At 43.2% G+C, this 10151-nt stretch overlaps 1 protein-coding gene across 4 annotated transcripts in view; it reads right to left on the reverse strand.

The window, feature by feature from the left end:
* TP53INP2 (tumor protein p53 inducible nuclear protein 2) overlaps positions 1-8897 on the reverse strand; it is a 55502-nt gene extending 46605 nt beyond the window's left edge. For 2 of the 4 annotated variants that reach the window (XM_089514064.1, XM_089514061.1), the window contains exon 1: positions 8480-8897. The gene's annotated coding sequence lies outside the window, so the exon portion shown is untranslated. Of the gene's footprint in view, positions 1-7796; positions 7891-8479 lie in introns of those variants that run through there. The other 2 variants (XM_089514063.1, XM_089514062.1) reach the window with 2 other exon arrangements.
* Between the last annotated feature and the right edge of the window lie 1254 nt (positions 8898-10151).

A 10151-nucleotide genomic window follows, 5' to 3' on the forward strand; every position in this document is an offset into this window, starting at 1 on the left:
CAGCCCTCTCTATCAGCTCGTATTTACTGTCAGAAAAAGAAGCTTCCAGTGACACACATGCAAACTAGTTTAGCCCTAGAAAAACTACAGTCTTCTTATTCTGTCTTACAATGTGAAGGGCTTGCATCTTTGAGCATCCTTTACATTGCATGTTAGTAATTCTTTTGCTTTTTTTCCCATTCATTCATTCATTCATTCTTTTTTCAGCAGGATGAACTGTTAAGAACATCCTCTTTCTTCATGTTATCATGGTTGTCTGTACTTTGTGATGAAAAATAAAAATACTTGCCCAGGCAAACCAAATTTTGCACTGAATCATATCAATGACAAAAAGAGAGCAAAGCTGCCTTATGGTTTTGAGTTTGCTTCCAGGCACAGCTCAAAATGCAGGTGATGACCTACAAAGCCCTTTATAGTTTAAGTCCAGATTATTACACAGTGTTCAGTCTCCAAAAACTATCTTCCAAAAACTATCCCTGGTGTAAGCTTTCTTAACACAGTGTTCAGCCTCCAAGTACTATCTTTCTATCACTGCAAGAAACACTAGGAAGCTAGGTATTATTCCATTGTCTTCCCTAGGAAAAGAGGGGGAAATATCATGGTATCTGTCTCTTGCACATTATTTTGAAGAATCCAGCCTTCTTGAAAGGTTTTTAATCAGCAAGAAAACTGGAAATAAAATGTACTGTTTGTTTCTCATTCTCCCAATCTCTTTGTTTTGTGAATCACACTGACTCCCTAAAATAATCCTGTTAGGTAAGATGAACGTGGGGGCGGCCTAAATGAACAAAGACTATTGCTGCACAAGGACATTACACAGTAGCCAGGGAGAAGTGGGTAGCTCTTATTGTTGTAATTAACTGGGACAGGACTTCTAGAACTGAACAGAGCTATTATAAGAGTGGCAAAATACCTATTTAGAATGAGAATGTCCCTCCCCCAGATAAACTCTTTCCAAATACTTGAGTGCAGAATGAACACTAAAGACTCACCCAGGGAAACCTTCCAAAACACATCTGAGAATATCTACCCAGTCATCACCACAGAGAACAAAGGCAATCAGGGCTTATGCAGCTTGAGATAGGCAGTCTTCATCACTTCCTACTCAGACTGCACAGCTATGTCAAGAATAGCTTCACCCCTCACTTTGGTGTCTATATTCAATTGTAGTTGGGATCTAAAACTGCCATAATTAGTCACACATTGCACAGTCCTCATCCAAAACTTTCAAGCACGTGAAGGCAGAACCCCGTGTTTCTGAATGAGATGGACTATCACCACTGCCACCCACAATTCTTCAAAGGCAATTAACCCTAAATGAAAAGCAATATAAAATGAACAGCATGGCAGCACTTTCCATTTTACTCATGCAATTCATTTTCAAGCCACTTTACAGCCTAACTTCTGTTGTTAGTGCTAGCTAGAATAGGGCCACTGAATCAACTAAATTGACCTATGTGTTGACTCACATTCAACAACTGATTCAACAGGTCTGCTCTAGCTAGGACTAACCAAAAAGACTCCAGTGGATATGTTAGTGTCTGCTAGTTGTGTGGTATAGTTGTTATTGTGTTTGACTTGGATTTAGAGCATCCAGGTTCCAATCTTCACTGAGCCATAAAACACATTAGACGACCTTGTCCAGACACTCTTTCTCATCCTGACCTTCCTATAAAGGTAAAGATAAAGTGGGGAGGAGAAGTGGCATGTTTGCTGCTTTGAAGGAAAGAACAGAAGTGTAACTAATATAATAAATATGGATACAGATTAACTTCTGAGGAGTTCCTAATACACATGGCTGCAGACAAAAGCTTGGCATAGTTCTACAGTTTTATTATACCAGCAGTTAACTTTAGCACACTTATCAATAAATGACTAAGTGCTTCAGGGAAACTCTTGAGGGGGAGAGGGAATATTTTTTGGAACTATAATTCCCAGAATCCCCCAGCCAGCTTGGCAATGGTCATACTCACTGGGGGATTCTGAATCTTGTAATTAGAAAAAGTACCTTTCCTAGGCTCTGAAGGATCTTGCCTTTTAGTCGGCTGTAAATCACATCTGAAGTATGACCTGAAGAACAACAGCAACTAGCTAGCAATGAGATTAGCTGAATACCCAAAAGGGGGGGGGGGGGGGTTGAGGTGAGAGTGATAAATTTCCTTCATATCCAGCACAGACAGGCCAACTTTGCTCTTTCCATGAGTTGGTCAAAACTGATCAGGTCCAACAGAGAAAACTCAATTCCTGCATGTGATAACAGTGGTCCCTCCACATTCGCTGGAGTTAGGGATGAAGGACACCCATGAATGTGGAAAAAATGTAAATTAAAAAACACTATTCTTTTTACCCGAGAGAACCCCTCTCTAGGAATCTCCAGGTCCTCCAGTCCAACTCTATAGTCAACATCTGCCAGAAGTCGATCATAGACTCATGCTGGAGGACCTACAAATGCCTAGAGAACTGTTTCCTCTAGGAACTTCTAGGTTTTCCAGCACAACTCTGTGGTCACCTTCTAGCAGAGTTGCACTGGACCTAGGGATTCCTAGAGAGAACATATTAATCAAAACTACAAATAATCAAATCAGCAAAAGTCAAAGTCGCAAATGTGGGGGGGGGGGACAACTGTAGGTATAGATTAAGACAGCCACACTTTTGGAGAGGTAATAGCTCAGCCTCCTACAACCTGGTGTTTTCCAGATATGTTCATCAATAATCTCATCACCTCCAAACAGCATGGGGATAATGGGAATTATGATTAAAGACATCTAGAAAACATCAGATTGTTAAAGGCTACCCTAGCAAACAAGCAAACACTTGTGAAGGTGAAAAGTGAAGCCTTTCAGGAGCAGTAAACATGAAGTGAGTTCCCTAAACCACAGCACCGGCTCTAGGTATTTGGCCACCCTAGGCAAGAAATATTTTGGCACCCCCTGTCGCCCCTCATAATTATTTTCATCCCTGGATTTGTGCTGTTTTGTTTGTTAAAGCTAAACGTGATATGAAACTTAGATTCCAATCTCTCGTCATAGTATTGAGAATTAGTCAAAAAGCCAAAAAAATTATACAAAAAAAGCCACCTAAATTTTGCCACCCTACGCAGCTGCCTAGTTTGCCTTTATGCTATTATTTCATAGATTATAAGCTATGGGCAGGTTTACTCTTATCTATTTTATTGTTTGTATGTACAGTGCTGTGCAAATCTACAGCACTATATAAATAAAGCATAATAATAATAATAATAATAATAATAATAATAATAATAATAATATGGATGAGCTGACCCTGCTAAACCAGCAAATGGAAACTTGCTGGTTAACTAACTCAGTACAACCAGAACAATGATCACATAACTTCAAGGCAAGTACACACCAGTGCCTCCAATATAGTTTTGGTGTACTTTACAGTGTTTTTCAAAAAGTACAGTTTCCCTCTTTTTAACCATTATGCTGCAGCAGGCAATTCCTAGAGAAATCTCAACAGTCACCAAGGCTACCAAATGTGATTCCCCCCTCCCCCAGTGAATAGAGTAGGACATGTCTTCAGGACTTTCCTTATTTTCTCTCTATGGAAGAAGAAACCATACAAAACGGTGTGTGTGTGTGTGAGAGAGAGAGAGAGAGAGAGAGAGAATATTTCATGTAGGATATTGATGATCTGCATTTTGGCTGGCAGAATTGAGGCTTTGATGCAAAATTTTGTAAGTGTTTTTAAAGACATGACTGTTGAGACAACTGAGCATGGCACCACTTCCTTATCTACTGGACAGCCAAGACAGAGACAGCTGGTAGTTTCCATCTTGGTGGAGCAGTAAATCCACGGTAGTTACTTAGGAGTGCTGATGCTTAGGGGTGTTGATACTCACCCCTCAAAATAGATTCAGAACCCGGGACAGCTCCTTTAAAGTGAAGGGTAAAACCTGACATGAGCTCACCACTCCAGTGAAATGGAAACCACAGAGCTAAAACATTTAAATATAGCTTCATTTTTCAAAAAGGGCTATGAGGCCACACTTTTCACCTTAATGCCCTCAGGATGAGGGTTGCAAAGATTCATTTATTTTTTGCTAAGGTGCCACTAACACCCATTCCAAATGGCACCTTTCTTAAAGCCCCACTGTTTATTTATTTATTTATTTCAAGGATTTATACCCTGCCTTTCTCCCACAATGGGATTCCACTTCATGGCTTCACACATTTGACCACCTGCCATTTTGTCAACACATGAAAAGCTTTCCTTCCCTTACTATGCCCATGATTGTGATTATTATTAACCTTTATTTATAAAGCACTGTAAATTTACACAACGGTGTACATACAATCTTTTTAATTGGACAGTTCCCTGCCCTCAGGCTTACGGAGTCCTGCATTTGGAAATGCAAACTAAGAGATTTTTTAAAAATCATTTCTATGCTGCCTTTCTCCCAGAAAAGGACCCAAGGAGGCTCACAGAATTAAAAAAAAACTTTACAAAAAAAACTTTACAAAAAGAATGTAAAAACACTTCAAATCATCTCTAAATAAAAACATTTTTGTTTGCATGGTCCAAAACACACTGCAGGAATCACCCAGTTGGAGACTGCTTTAACTGCCCTTGCTCAGTGCTAGGGAATCATGGTGCTGAATAGAGATGTTGAATAGAAGTGGGCCCAGGACAGAACCCAGTAGGATCCCACAGGGTTCTGTCCTGGGCCTACTGCTATGCAATATCTTTATCAATGACTTAGATGACAGAATTGAGGGCATACTTATCAAATTTGCAGATGACACCAAATTAGGAGGAGTAGCTAATACCACAGAGGACAGGATCAAAATTCAAAATGGCCTGAATAGACTGGATAGCTGGGCCAAAGCTAACAAAATGAAATTCATCAGGGAGAAATGTAAGGTACTGCACTTAGGGCAGAAAAATGAAATGCACAGATATAGAATGGGGGACATCTGGCTGAATGAAACTACATGTGAAAGGGATCTGGGAGTCCAAGTAGACCACAAGCTGAACATGAATCAACAGTGTGATGTGGCAGCTAACAGGGCTAATGCAACTATAGGCTGCATCAATAGAAGTATAGTGTCTAGATCAAGGGAAGTAATAGAGCCACTATATTCTACTTTGGTCAGGCCACACCTGGAATATAGTGTCCAGTTCTGGACACAATTTAAAAAGGATGTTGAGAAACTGGAGCATGTCCAAAGGGGGGTGACTAAAATGGTACATGGAAACCATGCCCTATGAGGAGAAGCCTGGAGGAGAAAGGGTTAAGAGGTGACATGACAGCCCTGTCTAAATATTTGAAGGGATGTCATATTGAGGAGGGAGCAAGCTTGTTTTCTGCTGCTCCAGAGAACAGGACCCAGAGCAATGGATGCAAGCTGCAGGAAAAGAGATTCCACCTCAACATTAGGAGGAACTTCCTGACAGTAAGGGCTGTGCGACAGTGGAACACACTCCTTCGTCAGAGTGTAGTGGAGACTCCTTCCTTAGAGGTCTTTAAACACAGGCTGGATGGCCATCTGTTGAGGAGGCTTTGATTGAGAGTTCCTGCATGGCAGGGGGTTGGACTGGATGGCCCTTGTGCTCTCTTCCAACTCTATGATTCTATGGGAATTGTAGTTTATTGTGGCACCAGAGCTCTCTGATACAGAAGGTTTAAATGTCTCACAAAACTACAATTCTGAGCCAGGGCAGTTAAAGCCGTCTCAGCCTGGATTATTTCTGCAGTGTGTTTTGGACCTAAGCCAGGCACCTCATATCAAAGCCACCTTGTCCTGATGATATATTTAAAAAGCTTTTCTAAATGAAATTCTATGGAATTCTATTGTGGCACCAGAGGTCTGTGACAGAGAAGGCTAAACGTCTCACAAAACTGCAAGATTCCCAGGATTGCATAGCACTGAGCCAGAGCAGTTAATAAAATGGTGTCAAAAATGGATTCTTTCTGCAGTGTGTTTTTGGATCAAATAATGAACCTGAAATCCAAGAGGTCCAAGGAATGGATAAGGAAAGATGAGCCTGAGGGACATCAAGACCTTGGCTTCTCCCTGGTTTGCTCCAACTCTACTCCCTTCCTTCCTCCACAAAGATAAAAATATCTGGCCCAGGCTGGGCCTATCCCATTATCCTGGGAATGCACTCAGCTCTAGTGCTCCAGTACATGGAGCCACCTTCTTCCACTCGGGTCAGGAGAGGACAACTTCCATCCCTCTTGGCAAAGGCAGGGAGGGAGGAAGGGCCTTTGTGACGTCACAATGTCATATGCAAATAGAGCCTACGTCATCCCAGGCTTCCAATCCCTGGCAGCCAATAGGAAACCAAAACCCACCTTTCCTCTTAATCAGTTCTTTAATAAAAGAGAACCCCCCCCCCCCAAAGATCAAGCATCCTGGATAGGATTAAGCTGCATCCACACTGCAGAAATAATCCGGTTTGACACCACTTTAACCTCCCCTGGATCAAGGCTCGGAAATTCTGGGACTTGTCGTTTGGTGGGAAGAAGAGAAGGCTAAATCCCTCACAGAACCACATTTCCCAAAATGCCATAGCATTTCATTAATCCCTGGCAGCCCAAGCGGTGTCAAACCGAGTTATTTCTGCAGTGAGGATGCAGCCAAAAGTGGTGGATTAAGTTCTGCAGTGTGACTCATCCCTTGGGCTTCTATAGCGAAGTCTGGCAAATGGGATTAAAATTTAATTTAAATTTAAAATTTAAAATTAATTTAATTTTTGATGGCCCCACGAATAACATGCCTCCTCTTCACAATAACCCAGCATTTTGTGGTGGTGGTGGTGGTGCCTTAGGGAACTACGAATCTCCAGGATCCTAGACCGCCCCTGGGATTGGGATCTGTAGTTCGCCAAGGCCCCGGCGGAGAAGGAAGGCGCCTCAGCCTGCAATTGGTCATGAAGCAAATTTTTCCATCCTCCCTCCCTGCTTGACCTCAAGGAGCCCGGCGCCACACAAACAAGGGAATGGGTGTTTTTCTCGTCTTGCTGGCTGCCTTCACTCTTTCTTTCTTTCTTTCTTTCTTTCTTTCCTTCTCTCCTCTGCATCCCTTTTCCCCCTCCCCTTAGTATGGCTGTTAAGCTAAGAAAGCCAAGACAAAAGGGGCAGATCTCTGCATTTTGCGAGCCAAGAAAAAGACTCGATTCCTATTGAGAAAGGAAAAATAATAATCCTCTTTTCTTACTTTCTCTCTCTCTTTCTCTCTCTCCATCATCCTATCTTTCTCCTTCCTTCCCTTCGACGATTTCTGGCCCTCTCCCCTGTCTTTTGTTTCCCACCGAAGCCCTGCTTCGCAAAGAGAAGGAGCCCCACGATCCTAGTAGGAAAGGTTATGCAATGGTTTAAAGGCCAGAGGAAAGAGAAATCGGATTTTAAGAGCATCTGAATCTGGCTTCTCTTCCATATAATAAAGGCATGCAAGGAATAAACAGAGAGGGATTTTTGTTTTTTTTTGGGGGGGAGGTTTTCAGTAAACAGAAACCGTCTCCTTCCAAGATCCAGAATACCTGAGCCTCTCTTCTCTTCTCTTCTTCCCATTCCCTTCCTATCCTAGAAGCCAAAGGCATTTGACGTGTGTGTGTGTATATATAGATATATACATACATATATATCACAACACACACACACACATATATATAGCATATATGTGTGTGTACACACACACACGTTTTATATATGTGTGTAGATAGATAGAGATAGATAGATAGATAGATAGATAGATAGATAGATAGATAGATAGATCAGTTCATCATTATTACGGTCACAGACCGGCATAGATATATATACACATACATACAAACAAACTAAAAAACAACCAGGTTGATCCGATGTCCTCACCGCCGCCAAGGAGGACAAGACACTGCCAAATGGAGGACCCAGTGCCAGCAAAACAGAGGACATTCACGAAGAAAAGCGTACACACTTGTCCTTCTTAAATGGGATGTGATGTCCTTATAAATCCAAACTGAAGTGGATTTTAAGTGATGTTGTGGCTCTTCGTTGTGGTTGTTCTCTGCCTCGATCCATAGGGAGAGGCGGGTGAGACACTGATGACGACGACAACAACAACAACAACAACAACAACAACATAAATTCATGCTTCTTAGGCTCAGAATGGAGGACGGTTTGGAACTCCTCCTGGGGAGAAGGCCGAAATGGAGGACCTCTGGTCACCCTGAACTCAAAACACTCCTATAAATGCAAATTGGTGCTTCTTAGTCCGGCTCAGAATGGAGGACACTCTAGAGTTCTTCCTGGGGAGCAGGCAAGGCATGGAGGACGGGTCCTGGAAAAGGAGGACGACTGGTCACCCTGCTCTGGTGCCACAACAAGCTACCATTCCCAGAATTCCAGAGCATGGAGCCATGACAGCCTGAAGCGGTCCCAAGCCGGGTTATCTCTCAGTGTGGATGCACCCTTTGGCTCACACACTGGGGGAAAAGGAGAAGGAAAAGGAGGAGGAGGAGAAGCCACACTTACCTTGCCTTTAATGTCATCAAACGTTTTGTAAACAACGCCACACGGATACGCACACCCCAAAAAATCAAAACAAAAAACCCACAATTATTATTATTGTTATTATTATTAGAAGCACCAGCTTTGAGGCAAAAGAGTCTGTATTTGAGGTAGTTTTAATGGCAAGTCAGCCCAGGTCGATAATAGACAATTCTTCTTCTTCTTCTTCAAAACAGAACCCTTCCCTTGGGAAGAAAAGAGAGAAAGGGGGGTAAAAGGGAGGTGAGGGTGGCGAGTCCAGTGGTCTTCTCAGAAGACAGGCAGCATCGCCAAGGGCCCTTCGCCTTCCTTTGATCCGGAGCTTGAGGGTTATTCTTGTTTCTTTTTTCGGTTTTATTGCTGAATCCCCAGTTGATCCTGGCTGAGAAATTAGAACGTTCAAACAGCTGATTGTGACGTCACAAAGGGAGGCCCCGCCCCCGCCCGAGTGGCGGCCAATGAGAGACCGACAACGGCCCAGGGGGCGGGGCTTCTGGAGTCCCAGTAAGGGACCCTGGGATCCATGCAAAGCAAAGAGGGGGGGGACACCACCAGACAGACGTCCTCCTTTTCCCGGACGCGCCCTTCATTTCCAGGAGGCATGCCAAAACGTCCTCCCTTTGGAAGCAGGGCTTGGGCTGCTGCAGAAAGGATCCAGCCTGGCCCCTATGTTCACAGCCAGGCAGCAGAGCAGAGCAAGCCCAGCATTTTGTAAGAAATGCTTCTGCAGAAACAGACTGAAGCCTGGGAAAGCTCATGCTGCCAACTTCTTTTCTCATCACCTACCAAAGTGTTCCTGATGCAAAAACACGGAGGCTTCTTGAGGTATCCATTGTTCTCTGCCTACAAAGAGGCCTGTGGCCTCACAAAAGAGGGGTCCCTGCTGAGATGCAAATGGACTTTAAATTTCCTGGACTTTGTGACAATCTCCCTATTTGTTGCCCAGGAGCCTGCCTGCACAAAATATATTCCCCCCAGTATGCCATCTTTACTAAAGACTAAAACAGCATGCAGAGGCAGCTGGCTAACATCTCCAAGTGTTGTTGGTTTTTCCTCTCTCCTGTTTGGTTTGTAACATCTTGCCTGATGAAGAAGCCCATGGAGCTTCAAAAGCCTGCAACAAGTATATTGTATATATTGTTCATTTTGGCTAGCCAGTAAAGGCATCACTGATGGGTTTTTGTTTGCATTTGTTAAATGGCCAGCACAGCTAGCCCTGCATAACATCTTTCTTTCATTAGACTCAAAGGTGCTACATAGGATCTCTCTACATACAGGATCTAATTACCAGTAAGGCTGTGTCTCCACTGCAGAAATGATGCCGTTTCACACCGCTTTAACTGCCCAGGCTCAATGCCATGGAATTCTGGAAATTGTAGTTTGTTGTGGCACCAGAGCTCTCTGACAGGGAAGGCTAAATGTCTCACAAAATGAGAGTTCCAACAGTTCAAATGGCACTGAGGTATGACAGTTAAAGCGGTGTCAACCCAGATTATTTCTGCAGTGTGGATGCAGCATGAGAAGAAGTGGGCTGCTGCATCCACTAGGGTCTCATTCCCACTTACAAATAAATCGGTTTGCGATCCGAATCAATGGATCAATTTGACAATGGAGTGTGGTTCACGCTACATTTGCCCCGATAGCATTTTTTCCCCTG

This window comes from Sceloporus occidentalis, unplaced genomic scaffold (assembly GCF_023333645.1).
Source record: "Sceloporus occidentalis isolate IW3139 unplaced genomic scaffold, rSceOcc1.0.p SCAF_3, whole genome shotgun sequence".
Taxonomy (NCBI): domain Eukaryota; kingdom Metazoa; phylum Chordata; class Lepidosauria; order Squamata; family Phrynosomatidae; genus Sceloporus; species Sceloporus occidentalis.